Source organism: Palaemon carinicauda, chromosome 10 (assembly GCF_036898095.1).
Source record: "Palaemon carinicauda isolate YSFRI2023 chromosome 10, ASM3689809v2, whole genome shotgun sequence".
In the NCBI taxonomy this organism is placed as follows: domain Eukaryota; kingdom Metazoa; phylum Arthropoda; class Malacostraca; order Decapoda; family Palaemonidae; genus Palaemon; species Palaemon carinicauda.
Window position 1 is genome coordinate 117,950,923 of NC_090734.1, and position 18,150 is coordinate 117,969,072.

Consider the following 18,150-nt stretch of genomic DNA (forward strand, 5'->3'; position numbering starts at 1 on the left):
ACTTTGGGCCACCTGGGGCCAGCCAACCATAGATCTCTTCGCAACCTCGATGACCAAGAGGCTCCCAATACTTTGCTCACCTATCCCGGACCCAGCAGTAGTTCATATAGATGCCTTTCTTCTAGATTGGTCACATCTAGATCTACTGTATATGCATTCCCTCCGTTCTAGATTGTCAACAAGGTACTGCAGAAGTTCGCCTCTCAAGAAGGGACAAAGTTGACGCTAGTTGCTTCCCTCTGGCCCGCGAGAGAATAACTCACCGAGGTACTTCGATGGCTAGTAGACGTTCCCAGAACACTTCCCCTAAGGGTGGACCTGCTACGTCAGCCACGCGTAAAGAAGGTACTCCAAGGCCTCCACGCTCTTCGTCTGACTGCCTTCAGACTATCGAAAGACTCTCGAGAACTAGAGGTTTTTCGAAGGAGGCAACCAGAGCGATTGCTAGAGCAAGGAGAACATCCACCCTTAGAGTCTACCAATCGAAGTGGGAAATCTTCCGAAACTGGTGCAAGTCAGTATCCGTATCCTCGACCAGTACCTCTGTAACTCAAATAGCTGACTTCCTCTTATATCTGAGGAAAGAACGATCTCTTTCAGCTCCCACTATCAAGGGTTACAGAAGCATGTTGGCATCAGTCTTCCGTCACAGAGGCTTAGATCTTTCCAGCAATAAAGATCTACAGGACCTCCTTAAGTCTTTTGAGACCACGAAGGAGCGTCGTTTGGTTACACCTGGTTGGAATGTAGACGTGGTTCTAAGATTCCTTATGTCAGACAGGTTCGAACCACTTCACTCAGCCTCCCTGAAAGATCTCACCTTTAAGACTCTTTTCCTGATATGCTTAACCACAGCTAAAAGAGTCAGTGAGATTCATGCCTTCAGCAGGAACATCGGATTCTCATCCGAAACGGCTACATGTTCTACAACTTGGTTTTCTAGCCAAACACGAGCTGCCTTCTCGGCCTTGACCAATATCGTTCGATATTCCAAACTTATCGTATGGTTGGAAATGAACTAGAAAGAATATTATGTCCTGTAAGAGCTCTTAAGTTCTATTTTAAAAACCTTTAAGAGGCCCGTCTGAAGCTTTATGGTGTTCAGTTAAGAATCTATCTTTGCCTATGTCAGAGAATTCTTTACCCTATTTTATCAGACTGTTAATACGAGAAGCTCATTCCCTTCTGAATGAGGAAGACCAAGCTTGGCTGAAGGTAAGGACACACGAAGTTAGAGCTGTCACAACTTCCGTGGCCTTTGATCAAAATAGATCTCTGCAAAGTATATTCGACGCAACCTATTGGAAAAGCAAATCAGTGTTCGCGTCTTTTATCTTAAGAATGTCCAGTCTCTTTACGAGAACTGCTACACTCTGGGACCATTCGTAGCAACGAGTGCAGTAGTGGTGGGGGCTCCACCACTACAATTCCCTAATTCCAGAACCTTTTTAATCTTTCTCTTGAAATATTTTTGGGTTGTCCGGAAGGCTAAGAAGCCTTTCGCATCCTAGTTGATTTGGCGGGTGGTCAAAATCATTTCTTGAGAAGCGCCTAGATTAGAGGTTTTGATGAGGACCTTTAGTATGGGTTGCAACCCTTCATACTTCAGCTCCTAGGAGTCGCTCAGCATCCTATGAGGATCGCGAGGCTCAGTAAGGAAGACGTACTTAAAAAGGCAGAGTAATTGTTCAAGTCGTCTTCCTTACCAGGTACTTATTTATTTTATGTTTGTTATTTTGAATAACTGCTAAAATGAAATACGGGATACTTAGCTTCTTATGTTAACATGTATGCTGGTCTCCACCCACCCCCCTGGGTGTGAATCAGCTACATGATCATCGGGTAAGATTAATATTGAAAAATGTTATTTTCCTTAGTAAAATAAATTTTTGAATATACTTATCCGATGATCATGAATTTAAGGACCCTCCCTTCCTCCCCATAGAGACCCAGTGGACCGAGGAGAAAATTGGTTCTTGTTGACAAGAAGTACCTGAGTACCTACTCGACAGATGGCGCTGTTGTTGTACACCCCCACCTGTATAGCGATCGCTGGCGTATCCCGACCGTAGGTTTTTTCTGTCGAGCAACAGAGTTGCAGCTACATGATCATCGGGTAAGTATATTCAAAAATTTATTTTACTAAGGAAAATAACATTTTAATGTGTTTGTTACAATATTAGCCATTGGCTTGCAGAAATTACTAATTGTTCCAACCCAGAGACTTGCCTCGAACTACAGTACTTTCTTAGGAGGTACCTGGAATTTCCTCTCTACACTTGATACAAACCCTCATTCTTTACTATAGGAGATATTCTAGCGTGAGCTGGAAAATACGGCAGAAAAACCTTAACAAGGTCGTCAACGACCGGGCAGGTAATTACCCACCTGTTAGTGGTGGGGTGACCGACAGTTGGTAGCTGCTGGTTACCTTCAATCGAATTCTAGCCGTTGCAGTGGTAACACTGCTGCTCCTGCTTTTATTTGACTAGCAGATTAGCTTTTCTTTTTTGATTTTTTGATTAATCCTTTTTTCTTTTTCTTTGTTAGATGTGATGTCCTCTATTATGAGGAAGTGTTCCGGGCACCCTTATGTTGCCGCTGGAGGTGGATCCTCTTTCCCTATGCCCTGGGTACAGAGGTCATAGGTGTTCTGAAGGCTCCCCCTGCCAAGTATGGAGAAGTGGTCGCCTTGCCTGCCTCCCTCCGGGGAAAAGTCGAGGAAGAGTGGCACCATTGATTTAACCCCCATTCCTCTTGGTCAGGCGGATCACGTTGCCGCCTCCAGTGGGGCAATACTTTCTGCCACTGGGAATGACTTTGTTACTGCTTCCATTCCAGATCATGTACGAGCAGTATGGCCTGTCCTTGGACTTCCAGGTTCCCCTTCGGAGGGAGTTTGGAACCAGTTTCTCGCGGGCAAGGTAGTGCCTCAGGTCCCTTCTGTTTTGGAACCCTCGGGAGTTCCGGACCTCGCCTACCTCCCATCAACTCAGTCGGCGCCCACGAAAGTTTTAGTGGATACTGTATACTAACTTCAGCTCTTGCGGTGCCTACTTTGCACTCCGTGGCGCATTTACAAATTATAACGTCGCGAGCGCAAATATCGCAGTACTGTACCTCCTCTTCCACCTCCTCCTCCTTTTCGGAGGCTAGGAGGGAGAGAGAGAAGAGGAAAAGGAGAGCTCGCTCTCCTTCGCCCAGACGTTCTCGCTGGAGACACAGGCGACATTGGAAGTGACATCATCGTTCTCGCTCTTCCTCGCCTTCTATCTCCTCACGAGATGTCTCACCGCAAAACTATAAGCGCTCTCGTCACAAACTCAAGAAGAGCGCTTCCTCCTCGTCATCGCCCTCTTCGGAGGTCAGGAGGGAGAGAGAGAAGAGGAAAAGAAGAGCTAGCGCGCCTTCACCTAGATGCTCTCGCTGAAGAGACAGGCGATATAGGAATAGGAAGAGACATCATCGTTCTCGCTCTTCCTCGCCTTCTGTCTCTCCTCGAGACTATTAGCGCTCTTGGCACAAACCTAAGAAGAGCGCTCCCTCTCGTCATCGTTCTGCCTCGCTGTCTTTCTCTCGCGAGGGATCATCTAAGGAGTGTGGCCAAGGGCAAAGCACGTCCTGACCTCGAACCCTCTTCTTCGCATAATAGTTTGAGGGTCTCCGTTCGCTCTAGAAAAGTCGGATAGAGCGCTTCTCCTCACTTTCACCCCTTATCTTCAAAGAAGATCGCTCTCGCCTTCGACTTCTCAATCTCTGACCCTTTGGGGTCTCGTGACAAGGAAACTTTGGTTTCCCGGTGCGCTATCCCTTCGTTTTCTCGCAACTCAAGTTGCTGAAACCTCGGGCTCGCGTGCATTTAGTCTCGCTGACACTTCGGTGTCTCGTGAAAAGGGAAACTTCCGTTTCCCGTTGCTCTGGTCCTTCGGGTTCTCGCAACACGACCTCTAGGGGCACACACGATCACGCTGAACCTTCTGTTTCTCGTGAAACAAGTCACCAAGAGTTTTACTCTTATGACAGAGAGTCTTCGGACTCTTGTCGCGCGAAGTGTTCGCGTACGCTCAACCAACACTGCGTCCATGACCATCAATGACCATCAAGAGTTTTACTCTTATGGCAGAGTCTTCAGACTCCCGTCACACAAGGTGTTCGCACGCAATTAGAGCTACACGCAAATCTCCGGTCATACACTCGCGGGGTCAATCTCTCGCTCTCATGTTTCAGAGAGGACAACCTCCCCAGTTCCTTTGCTTCCTAATGAGTTAAGGATTACGAGTCTTTCGGAAACCTTGGAAGAAGATGCAGGGGTTCGGCCCTTCTTCTCTTTGGTTGAGAGCAGGAGGGAAAGGGGAAGCGTGTTAGAGAGGCTAAAAGAAAACACCCAGATAGCAGTGCCGTAGAACACTATGCGGAGGGCTTCGGCCGCTCTGTTCGTTATCCTGCGCTTCATGTGGCAGCTCATGAGCTGCCAATGTTACGAGGTAGCACTCATTGTCAACCTGCAACTTGATCAACTTGTTGGGAAACATAGATTGCTGCCAAGATGTGCGCCTCCAGGGGTTGAGAACCTCCCCTTACGAGGGAGTGATAACCTTCCTCGGAATTGGGCTGCGTGAGAGAACCACCCCCCCTTCCGAGGGAAAACTTCCCCCTTTCAGCCATTCAGCAACCTTCCCTCCTTCGTGAAGAGTTACAAACAGCTCAATGAGTTTTACCTCTGCTATCTTGTCCCCGAAGACTGTGCTTTCTCCCCTTGAGCTGGGGAAAAAGCAAGTCTAAGGCTTGTTCCTCCTTCGGGGGGAACTTCGCGAGAGATTATTACGCCTACACTTTTTTCCCATAAGAGCTGGGAGAAAGCTTGGCTCAGGCGATGTACTTCTTCGGGAGGACTTCTCTCTCCTTCACGAGAAGGAGATTATTATGCCAACGTTTTTTTCCATAAAACTGGGAGAAAACTTGCCTTTGGCGATGTCCTCCTTCGGGAGAACTTCTCTTGTTCGCAAGAGAGAGAGATTATTACGCTTATGCTTTTTTCACATAGAACTGGGAGAAAGCTTGTCTTAGGCGATGTCCTCCTTTGGGAGAACTTCTCTCTCGTTCACGAGAGAGATTATTACGCCTATGCTTTTTTTCCATAGAACTGGGAGAAAGCTTGTCTTAGGCGATGTCCTCCTTCAGGAGGACTTCTCTCTCGTTTACGAGAGAGAGATTATTACGCCTACCTTTTTCTCATAGATCTGGGAGAAAACTTGTCTTAGGCAATGTCCACTTTCGGGAGAACTTCTCTCTCGTTCGCGTGAGAGATTATTACGCTTATGCTTTTTTCCCATAGAACTCGGAGAAAGCTTGTCTTAGGCGACGTCCACCTTCGGGAGGACTTCTCTCATTCACGGGAGGGAGATTATTACTCCTACGTGCTTCCCATAGAACTGGGAGAAAACTTGTCTTAGGCGATGTCCTCCTTCGGGAGAACTTCGAGAGAGAGATTATTACGCCTATGCTTTTTTCCCCTAGAACTGGGAGAAAGCTTGTCTGAGACGATGTCCTCCTTCGGGAGAACTTCTCCCTCGTTCGCGAGAGAGAAATTAATACGCCTACACATTTTCCCATAGAGCGGGGAGAAATCTTGCCTTAGGCAATATCTTCCTTCGGGCGGACTTCTCCCTCGTTTGCGCGAGAGAGTTATTACGCCTACACTTTTCCCCATAGAGCAGGGAGAAGCTTGTTTTAGGAGATCTCCTTCGGGAGAACCTTCCTCCCATTCACGAGAGAAAACTTGTAGGATTTTGCTGTTCCACGCTCCTCCCCCTTACGTTTTTGGTTCTCCTCCAGGGGCGGAGCGAGAGCCTTGTCTTAAGCGACGTTATCCTTCGGGAGAACAACTCTACCCTGCGGAAGAGTTATCTTCAACCCTGACTTTCTCCCCCTCGTGCTGTAAGGAGACATCTTTTTGAACCTACTGGTTCTCCTCACTTTGACCTCTTGGGGTCTCGTGACGGTCACCCTTTCGGCGGGCGTGATCGGGAGCCTTAGAACTCTCGTCATGTTGATCCTACGGGTTCTCATGGCCTTAGGAGTCCTTCGGGCGTCTGTCGCGCTGGACTTTTGAGTTCACACGTCTTGGAACCTTCGAGTTTCAGTTACGCTGAGTCGTCGGGCTCTCGTAACAATTAGCACAGTGTGTCCGGGCACGCACACAATTAGCGCTATGATCGCGACCATCGTCATCAAAAGTTTTACTCTTATGACAATGGGCCTTCCGACTCTCGTCACCGGTCTTCGCCATTACCTCCAGACACTCCGACTTCTACCGTTCTTCCCCTTTCGATAAGAAAGATACGAGGGGTAAGACATAACGTTTGTCTGCTACTCGCGTCTCCACTTTACCTGTAATAACACGCAAGGAATTAGCGCAGACTGAGGATTCCTCGGGAGAGCTGCCATCGAGGGACTTGGAATCCTCCTATTTAAGGACTCTAAGAACTATGTGTAATATTTCAGGCCTCGGCGATTTGCATCTGTCTCCTCAACCTCTTGACACTCCAGCCTTAGACAGGCTATGTTGTCCATCCCAAACCCTAAGACCAAAATTGATCTTCTGGCTGTGGCCTGATTGGTAACGTCTCTGACTGGTGTTTGACAGTCTGAGGTTCGAGCCCCGCTCAGACTCGTTAGTGCCACTAGTTTGCATGCAACCTTACCATCCTTGTGAGCTAAGGTTGGGGGGTTTGGGGGAGCCTATAGATCTTTCTGCTAAGTCATCAGCAGCCAATGCCTGGCCCTCCCTGGTCCTAGCTGGAATGGAGAGGAGGCTTGGTCATTGGCCATATAATATATGGTCAGTCTCTAGGGCATTGTCCTAACTGCTAGTGCAATGTCACTGTTCCTTGCCTCTGCCATTCTTGAGCGACCTTTAAACCTGGTCTGTTCGCCGAGATCAGAGACGTCAACCCTTCTCCTCTGATCTTGGATCCCCTGAGTGCGAGGCTCACACCGGGCTAATCCTCGAAGAGACACTCTACTCTTCCAGGCTCGGCAATGGGTGCGACTTCAATGTCCCTTCTGGCTTGACACGTGGTCTGATACTGTCGGCTACCTTGCGAGCCACAAGGATTTGTCAAACCAAGACTCCAGGCAGTCCCTACCAGAAGTCCTAACTGCTGGGGCCAAAGACAATGTACTTCTTAACCGCTACAACAGCGACCATGTGGAGCAATTTTGTTCTCAAAAGGAAGGAATCAGTAGTTCCCAGACTTCCTTTTGTACCTCAGTGAGGAAAAGCTCCTCTCAGTCTCAGCGATTAAGGGCTGTCGCGCCGAAGACATCACCTTGGTTGATTTGGGGTTTTGAGTGATCTTGCCCCCCAGTTGAGAGTAGACCATCACCGTGAGACGTGTCTTACGTTCCCTGAAGGGTCTGCCCTATGAGCCCTTGAGGGCCTTAGACTACTTTCTGAACCTTAAGACCTCGGCTAAAAGGGTCAGTGAGCTACATGGTCTGTCTTAAGTCGTCACCCATTCTAAGGGATGGGGGGACGGAAGTGTCTCACAACTTCGTACTGGGCTAGACTCAAAATCCTTCATCTGCCGATGAGATATTTCGAGAATTTCAGTTTTCCACCCTCAATAAGGTAACACAGGATACAGACCAGTCGTACCTATGCCCAGTCAGGGTGCTAAAGAAATATCTGAAGGGCACCAGACCTTTCAGACCACGTCTCCGTCATCTCTTCCTTAGTACCAACAAGGTAAAGAAGAGAACCTCTCGCAACACCATCCCTCTCTAGCTCAAGAAAGTTATTGGGAGGTTTTTTCACGAAGACCCAGAGCTCATCAAGTTAGGGAAGTGGCTGCCTCACTGGCATTTAAGAGAAATTTCTGTCTCCCAAGTCTTAAGTGCTGTGGTCTGGAAACGCCAATCTACATTCACCGCTCACTATTTGAGCGAGGTGACACATAGGTCTCTAGACACCCCTATATAGGGCCTATTGTGATAGGTCAACGGGTGCTGTAGCTACCTTACGTACGCCCTTTCAAGGGACAGTAACCGTTGGCTGAGGATACTGGGGATCCTAGTCTGTATCCAGTTTCAGCTGGACTCGCCAGTGGAAATAAGGTATGATACTATTCTGATTCCTCTCACAGGGTATAAGTTATACTCGTGGTCACAAGGTTTCCCCTTTGCAAGGTTGGGGGAATCCTAAGTTTGAAGGGGTCCGAGTCGAATGTTCCTGTCCCACTTTATCCTGAAACATTTGTTTCCTCGAAGCTACAAACCTTCAGTCGTGCTGAGATTATGGGGATCTACAAAGAAAGAAGATTAACGGAAGATTGTTGCTTCAAAAGAGTCTAGTCTGAGGACTATCTTCCCTAGGAATAGGGAACTCCTTGGCCACCCTGGCCTCAAGACTAAGTCTCCTATAATAAAGAATGAGGGTTTGTATCAAGTGTAGGAACAAATGACAAACTTATAACAGAGTTTGTATTTTTCCTAACATACAAACCCGAATTCTTTACACAAATCTTCCTCCGATTGAAGGTAAACAGCAACTACCGACCGGCGGTTGCCCCACCACTAACAGGTGGGTAATTACCTGCCCGGTCGTTAACGACCTTGTTAAGGTTTTTCTGCCGTATTTTCCAGCTCGTGCTAGAATATCTCCTATAGCAAAGAATTCGGTTTTGTATGTTAGGAAAAATACAAACTATGTTATAAGTTTGTCATTTTATTACTCCATTATATTAAAGGATAAAATTAATTCATGAGGGTACAACCCTTATTTTCTTGTGAATCTGAAGTTCTTGGACTATTTTGTCTCTTAATTCTTCAAGATGTCATTCTTCTGTCCCATTTAAGCAATACATGCTTCCATGTATTCCATTTTTTACATCATACATATACCAAGGCACTTCCCCCAATTTTGGTGGGGTAGCCGACATCAAACAATGAAACAAAAAAGGGGACCTCTCTTCTCTATGTTCCTCCCAGCCTGACAAGGGACTCAACTGAGAATGGCTGGTACTGCTAGAGTGCCTCAGCCCACCCTCCCCCGTTATCCACCACAGATGAAGCTTCATAACGCTGAATCCCCTACTGCTGCTACCTCCGCGGTCATCTAAGGTACCGGAGGAAGCAGCAGGGCCTCCCGGAACTGCGTCACAATCGCTCGCCATTCATTCCTATTTCTAGCACCCTCTCTTGCCCCCTCACATCTATCCTCCTATCACCCAAGAGCTTTCTTCACTCCATCCATCCACCCAAACCTTGGCCTTCCTCTTGTACTTCTCCCATCAACTCTTGCATTCATCACCTTCTTTAGCAGACAGCCATTTTCCATTCTCTCAACATGGCCAAACCACCTCAACACATTCATATCCACTCTAGCTGCTATCTCATTTCTTAACCCGTTCTCACCCTCACCACTTCATTCCTAACCCTATCTACTAGAGATACACCAGTCATACTCCTTAGACACTTCATCTCAAACACATTCAATTTCTGTCTCTCCATCACTTTCATTCCCCACAACTCCAATCCTTACATCACAGTTGGTACAATCACTTTCTCATATAGAACTCTCTTTACATTCATGCCCAACCCATTCATGCCCAACCCTCTTTTTTACTACTCCCTTAACTGCCCCCAACACTTTGCACCCTTCATTCACTCTCTGATGTACATTGCTTCCACTCCACCATTTGCTGCAACAACAGACCCCAAGTACTTAAACTGATCCACTGATCCACCTCCTCAAGTAACTCTCCATTCAACATGACATTCAACCTTGCACCACCTTCCCTTCTCGTACATCTCATAACCTTACTCTTACCCACATTAACTCTCAACTTCCTTCTTTCACACACCCTTCCAAATTCTGTCACTAATCGGCCAAGCTTCTCTTCCGTGTCTGCAACCAGTACAGTATCATCCGCAAACAACAAGTGATTTGCCTCCCATTCATGGTCATTCTCATCTACCAGTTTTAATCCTCGTCCAAGCACTCTAGCATTCACCTCTCTCACCACTCCATCAACATACTAGTTAAACAACCACGGCGACATCACACATCCCTGTCTCAACCCCACTCTCACCGGAAACCAATCGCACACTTCATTTCCTATCCTAACACATGCTTTACTACTTTTGTAGAAACTTTTCACTGCTTGCAACAACCTTCCACCAACTCCATATAACCTCATCACATTCCACATTGCTTCCTTATCAACTCTATCATACGCTTTCTCCAGATCCATAAACACAACATACACCTCCTTACCTTTTGCTAAATATTTCTCGCATATCTGCCTAACTGTAAAAATCTGATTCATACAACCCATACATCTTCTAAAACCACCCTGTACTTCTAAGATTGCATTCTCTGTTTTATCCTTAATCCTATTAATCAGTACTCTACCATACACTTTTCCAACTACACTGAACAAACTAATACCTGTTGAATTACAACACTCATGCACATCTCCCTTACCCTTATATAGTGGTACAATACATGCACAAACCCAATCTACTGGTATGATTGACAACACAAAACACATTTTAAACAATCTCACCAACCATTCAAGTACTGTACAGCCACACCCCCTTCCTTCAACATCTCAGCTCTCACACCATCCATACCAGCTGCTTTTCCTACTCTCATTTCATCTAGTGCTCTCCTCACTTCCTCTATTGTAATCTCTCTCTCATTCTCATCTCCCATTACCGACACCTCAACACCTGCAACAGCAATTATATCTGCCTCCCTATTATCCTCAACATTCAGTAAACTTTCAAAATATTCCGCCCACCTTTTCCTTGCCTCCTCTTCTTTTAACAACATTCCATTTCCATCTTTCACTGTCTCTTCAATTCTTGAGCCAGCCTTCCTTACTCTCTTCACTTCTTTCGAAAACTTCTTCTTATTCCATTTTTTAAATTTAGTAATTTCCGCTTCTGCTGGTTTTGCAACAATTTGGAAGCAGTTTAACCTAATTCACTAACAGAGGTGTTATAATTTTATCCCAGCTCCAAACTTCCTTATTATGTACAGTAATGGTTTTACATTATCTTAAGGTTGTATGCATTCTCTTACATTGTCTCATGTGATAATTGTCACAATCATTCCTAATGTATTTACTAAAATTATTAATAATAACTGGTGATAACTAAGTTGATTTTCTTCTGCCTACAATCAGTGTTTTGTTTATATTACTATACTATGACCTAGCTTAGGCCACTCATATATGTCTTTTAATTACTTTCAGATTTTGTAGTTGACTTTACCTTTAACCTAAAATTGGGCAAAAATTCTAATGAAAGCTTTTTTTTGAAAACAAAGGAGTTTTAGGTGACTTATAGGTGGGAAATAGTAATGAAACTGTACAGATGGGTGATGTAAACAGCTGTTTGGCTTATAAAGGCATGGCTAATCATTGATCTTGTCATGTGGCTAAATGTTCATGCAGTAAAAACTCACATTTTTTTTTCAACTTTTGTTTTCTATTACACCTTTGTAAAGTAAATCTCTTCCTTAAAAAAAAAAAACCTTTAACCCTATTTTTTCAATATTAATCTTACCCGATAATCATGTAGCTGTCAACTCCGTTGCCCGACAGAATTCTACGGAAGGGATACGCCAGCGATCGCTATACAAGAGGGGGGTGTACTCACAAGCGCCACCTGTGGCCAGGTACTGCAGTACTTCTTGTTGACACCACCTCAATTTTTCCTCTGTCGTGCCTCCGGCTAGACCTACATGGATACGCTGTTGATTCTGGAGTTTTTTGCTCACGATTTGGTGATGTATTTGCTCTAGAGTTTAGCTTTCGCTATTCAGGAAGTTTTATCATTAGCTTAGCTAGCTTTTGGAATTAATTTGATTAATTATGGTGACGAAGAGAGTATGAACTCTCTTTCACTTTTAAATGGCCGACCCTTCCCTTAGACGGAAGTGTTGGTGTCTAAGAGAGTATAGGCTCTCTTTCTTAATTTTGCTTAACAAAAGTTATAGATTTATTTTATATCTCTCCGCCTTTTATAGGCCTCTTCGATTAACTTCCTTTTATTATAAACTTATTAAAATTAATTTTTATATTTGTTTATATTCGACCTTTCCTAATAGTAGGCGGTCTTTTCTTGGTACCGAAGTTAATTAACATTGAGCCCGTCATTTCGGTTTTACCTGTTAACATATTATGCTATTTTAATGTTTTTGAAAGAATTTCTTTGATAGTCTCGTACTGTTTTCAAAGTTGAACTAACGTTTTGTTTTGTCTCTGCAGTTGTTGACGTTCAGAACGTTCAACTTGCGCTCTATCGTTACGATAGAGAGAGAATTTTCACAGTGTCACGTTGCAGTAAGAGTAACCGTTTCTAGCGTTTTGTTCATTCTTTCTTAGCTTAATGGTTTTAATTCTAATAAAGGAACTTTTTATTTGGGAAATATTTCAGTTTTTTTCCTTTAACAATAATATGTTTTAACGATATATATGATTGGGCTCTTCTCTCAGGTTCTAAGTCAAGAGAGAGAGAGAGAGAGAGATAGAGACGGAGGGAGAGAGAGCTGGATAAACGTTTCGTTCAAGCGAGTAACGTTGTTATCGTTTTTGCTCTTCTCCCTAGTCTCTTTAGGGGAAGAAGGTAAACGTTTCTAGAGTTTTATTCTTGTTCGCAAGCTTTATGCGGTGAGAGATTTTAAACGTAGTTTATTTGATCTAGTGTTTAGTCTCTTTCCAGCCACTGAATTATTTATCTTTCATTAGATTTTTCTGTTACATTGTAATTCTGTTTTCGCAATTACTAACTTTTAAGGAAGGATAGAATTGCGTGTTTCAGGTACAAACCACTTAAAGTTTCGAGTTCAGTGAAATAAGTGCAAACAGAAAATCAAAAGTGATAAGTGATTAGCGCAAAGTGTGTCAGTGTTGTGCGTGAGGGTACTTCTGTGCGTGCCAGTCGTCCTCCCAGTCCGGGACCTCTTGCAAGCTCCCAAGCCCAGGGGAGAAGCAATGTCGAAGGGCAAAAGGGTTCGGCAGGCCTTGATCGGCGCACAGAAGTATCCTCGGTGGTTGCGGGCGTGTCTTACAGAGACCGTCACTCCCACCCGCAGACGATTGAGCCCTTATTTTGCTCGTCTGCAGAAGAAATTTCGGGGAGAAAACGCTGGACTCAGGTCTCAAAACCTCTTAAACATAAAGTCCAGACCTCTAGAGTTCAACAACCCGGATGCAGTCATTGGGTTAGCTCTGACTCTCCGCAGTCATCAGGTGACTGCACACCTCCTAAGAGAGGTAAGGCGATGCCTCAACAGACCTCATCTTCTGTTAAGGCTTTGCCTCAACAGACCTTATCGTCTGTTGATCCCAAGATGACTTTGCTGCAGTCCATGCAGTCGCAGCTTGCGGTCTTAATGCGTGAGTTTCAGGCTGAGAAGGTTACACCTCCTCCTGCGAGCGCTCCGCCTCACCGCAGTCCAGTCTGCCAGGCGTACGAAGTTGAGGTTCCTCAAGCTACCTTACCGCGTTCGGAGTTGCCAGTTACCAGCGTTGTGCAGCAACCTCAACCTTCCTTAAGGCAACCTCAACAATGGGAGCAGGAGTCTTATGCCTTGAGGCAAGATTTTCTTGGTTAGACCATCTTCGAGGCAACAACCTCTTGAGGTACGACAACCTCTACCATCCTTGAGGCAGCCACCTCAGCTCTCGCAGCTGCTACCTCAACTTTCCTCAAGGCGAGAGCCTCAGCTCTTGAGGCTAGCTCCTCAGGAACCTCAACTCGTGAGACAGGAACTGCGTTCTGCGCAGCCGCTACCTCAACTCTCGCAGCTCACACCTCAAGAACCTCAACTCGTGAGTCAAGAGCCTCTCTCTGCGCAGCCACCTCAACCCTTGAGGCAAGCGCAACTCTTGAGGCAGGAACCTCATGCTATGAGTCAGCCACCTCAACGCATGCATCTGCCACTTTCTCCTCAACTTGAGCCTCTTCCCATTCAACTTTGAAATAACAAATGCAATAATAACACCTCATTACTTTCATAACTTGCATTTGTAATCATATACATGTATGCCTACACAAACATTATGATAATGGAGGTTATTCGTATTACTTAAATAAAAAAATATATATGTATTCCTTGCAATATATTTTTAACAAAATCGCAAAATATGGCAAAAATATCTTCAAAACAAAAATGAATCATGAGTTATGAATGTAATGTAAATATTATGTTGATATTAAAACCCCATGCAAGCATGCATGAAGTAATGCAGTGTTGCCAACAGGGCGAGTTTCCCTTTCCTGAGGTGAAGTAGATTATAGTACGTATATTTAGTGCAGCTTAATTCTACGATTATCATGCCGGCTATCAAATTCATCAACAAAACAGTCTAAATCAATTCCCTCGGCACGTGCACTTTCAATGGACAGTAATGCGATATTACTTCATCTAGCACTGGTCATGGAATTTCTGAGAAATGTTACACGCCATGCAACATGCTCTGCTTACCTTACAGCATGCTCTGCATACAGCATGCTCTGCATACAGCATGCTCTGCATACCTTACCGCATGCTTCTCAGTCACACATCTTTGGTTGTTGCCAACTCACTAGACTGTCAAGCAGTTTCATAACGTTGCCTTCTAGTCTGCTGCTTTTGCACCAGTGAAACCCTCACTGAGAGAACTTAGCTTTTCTCGGATATGGTCCCTGTAGATGAGAAAGTGCTTTTCTCCCTCCTTCTGATATTCCCTTGAGGACTCTGTCATTTGGAGAGGAGCCTTTAGCTGCGTAGCCTCCTATGGACTTTTATTTAAGCATAACATGCTTCCAGGGAAGGTAATGGTTCCACTTCAGTCGCTAACCCCGTCTGTTACCACACCTGCTCCCTTAGACCTTGAGCTGTGTTGCAAGACATGCAGTCCAAGCTTAGTCCTTGTTAGAGGATTTTTTGTTTACGGAGTCAGTGTGTCACTGGGAAGACGTTCAACAACCAGCAGAAGTGACTTGTTGTGACGCAGTGCGGCAACCTCAGCAACCCGATAAGGAGTTGTCTGTACGACCCAGACAGTCTAGACAGCTTCGGGTTGTCACTGTACTTCCTCGCTTCCCCATGGTTGACAGTTCACAGACTGTGCAGCAGTACCATGATCTTGTGTCCGGCTCCGTCAGACGACTGGCTTTTAAGAGCTCCCACAAGTCGTCGCTGTCTGGAGATTCTCAGATGGACTATGGATCTGACCAAGGAACTGGGCCTCCTGGTCAATTTTGAGGAATCTCAGCTCGTCCCATCCCAGACCATTGTCTACCTGGGTATGGATCTTCAGAGTCGAGCTTTTCGGGCTTTTCCGTCGGCCCCAAGGATCTTCCAAGCCCTAGAATGCATCCAGAGCATGCTGAGAAGGAACCGATGCTCAGTCAGGTAGTGGATGAGTCTAACAGGGACACTTTCATCGCTGGCCCTGTTCATCGTGTTAGGGAGACTCCACCTCCCCCCCCCTTCAGTATCATCTAGCTGCTCACTGGATAAAGGACATGACGCTAGAGACGGTCTCAGTTCCTGTTTCCGAAGAGAGGAGGTCTTCTCTCGCGTGGTGTAAGAACAGCTTTCTTCTCAAGGAAGTCTACCTTTGGCTGTTCAGAAACCCGACCGCTGTCTCCTCTCGGACGCATCAGACACGGGCTGGGGTGCGACTTTGGACGGACAGAAATGCTCGGGAACATGGAATCAGGAGCAAAGGACACTTCACATCAATTGCAAGGAGTTGTTGGCGGTTCTTCTGGCCTTGATAAACTTCAAGTCCCTCCAGCTTAACAAGGTGGTGGAGGTGGACTCTGACAACACCACAGCCCTGGCTTACATCTTCAAGCAGGGAGGGACTCTTTCGTGGAAGTTGTTCTAGATCGCAAGGGACCTCCTCATCTGGTCAAATGATCGAAAGCTCACGCTGGTAACGAGGTTCATTCAGGGCGGTATGAATGTCATGGCAGATCGCCTCAGCCGGAAGGGTCAGGTCATTCCCACAGAGTGGACCCTTCACAAGAATGTTTGCAGCAGACTTTGGGCCCTGTGGGGTCAGCCAACCATAGATCTGTTCGCTACCTCGATAACCTAGAGACTCCTGTTGTATTGTTCTCCGATTCCAGACCCAGCAGCAGTTCACGTGGATACTTTTCTGCTGGATTGGTCCCATCTCGACCTGTATGCATTCCCGCCGTTCAAGATTGTCAACAGGGTACTTCAGAAGTTCTCCTCTCGCAAAGGGACACGGCTGACGTTGGTTGGCTCCGCTCTGGCCCGCGAGAGTATGGTTCATAGAGGTACTGCAATGGCTGGTCGACATTCCCAGGACTCTTCCTCTAGGAGTGAACCTTCTACGTCAACCTCACGTAAAGAAGGTACACCCAAACCTCCACGCTCTTCGTCTGACTGCCTTCAGACTTTCGAAAGACTCTCAAGAGCTAGGGGCTTTTTGAAGGAGGCAGCCAGAGCGATTGCCAGAGCAAGGAGAATATCCACTCTCAGAATCTATCAGTCTCAAGGGGAAGTCTTCCGTAGCTGGTACAAGACCAATGCAGTTTCCTCAACCAGTACCACTGTAACCCAGATTGCTGACTTCCTGTTACATCTAAGGAAAGTAAGATCCCTTTCAGCTCCTACGATCAAGGGTTACAGAAGTATGTTGGCAGCGGTTTTCCGCCACAGAGGCTTGGATCTTTCCACCAACAAAGATCTACAGGACCTCCCTAGGTCTTTTGAGACCTCAAAGGAATGTCGGTTGTCCACTCCAGGCTGGAATCTAGACGTGGTCCTAAGGTTCCTTATGTCATCAAGATTTGAACCTCTCCAATCAGCCTCTTTTTAGGACCTCACATTAAAAACTCTTTTCCTCGTGTGCTTGACAACAGCTAAAAGAGTAAGTGAGATCCACGCCTTCAGCAGGATCATTGTTTTCACATCTGAAACGGCTACATGTTCCTTGCAGCTCGGTTTTTGCTAAACGAGCTTCCTTCACGTCCTTGGCCTAAGTCGTTCGAGATCCCAAGCCTGTCCAACTTGGTGGGGAATGAACTGGAGAGAGTACTTTGCCCAGTTAGAGCTCTTAGGTACTATCTAAAAAGGTCTTAACCTTTACGAGGACAATCAGAAGCCTTATGGTGTGCTATCAAGAAACCTTCTTTTCCAAGGTCTAAGAACTCAGTTTCTTACTATTCAGGCTTCTGATTAGGGAAGCACATTCTCATCTGAAGGAAGAAGACCTTACTTTGCTGAAGGTAAGGACACATGAAGTGGGAGCTGTGGCTACTTCAGTGGCCTTCAAACAGAACCGTTCTCTGCAGAGTGTTATGGATGCAACCTATTGGAGAAGCAAGTCAGTGTTCGCATCATTCTATCTCAAAGATGTCCAGTCTCTTTACGAGTACTGCTACACCCTGGGACCATTCATAGCAACGAATGCAGTAGTAGGCGGGGGCTCAGCCACTACATTCCCATAATCCCATAGCCTTTTAACCTTTCTCTTGTATACTTTTTATGGGTTGTACGGTCGGCTAAGAAGCCTTCCACATCCTTGTTGATTTGGCGGGTGGTCAATTCTTTCTTGAGAAGCGCCAAGGTTAAAGGTTGTGATGAGGTCCTTTAGTATGGGTTGCAGCCCTTGATACTTCAGCACCTTAGAGTTGTTCAGCCTCCTAAGAGGAACGCTGCGCTCAGTAAGGAAGACGAACTTATTTAAGGCAGAGTAATGGCTCAAGTCGACTTCCTTACCAGGTACTTATAATTTCATTGTTATTTTGAATAACTGATAATATGAAATACGGGATACTTAGCTTCTTGATATACATGTACACTGGTTTTCACCCACCTCCCTGGGTGTGAATCAGCTACATGATTATCGGGTAAGATTAATATTGAAAAATGTTATTTTCATTAGTAAAATAAATTTTTGAATATACTTACCCGATAATCATGATTTAATTGACCCACCCTTCCTCCCCATAGAACCAGTGGACCGAGGAAAAATTGAGGTGGTGTCAACAAGAAGTACTGCAGTACCTGGCCACAGGTGGCGCTTGTGAGTACACCCCCCTCTTGTATAGCGATCGCTGGCGTATCCCTTCCGTAGAATTCTGTCGGGCAACGGAGTTGACAGCTAC

The 18,150-nt window shown here is 45.7% G+C and overlaps 1 protein-coding gene across 1 annotated transcript in view; it reads left to right on the forward strand.

Annotated features, from left to right (window-relative positions):
- Positions 1 to 18,150, forward strand: part of eIF3h (eukaryotic translation initiation factor 3 subunit h) — an 81,805-nt gene that overhangs the window by 28,893 nt on the left and 34,762 nt on the right. The window lies entirely within an intron of this gene.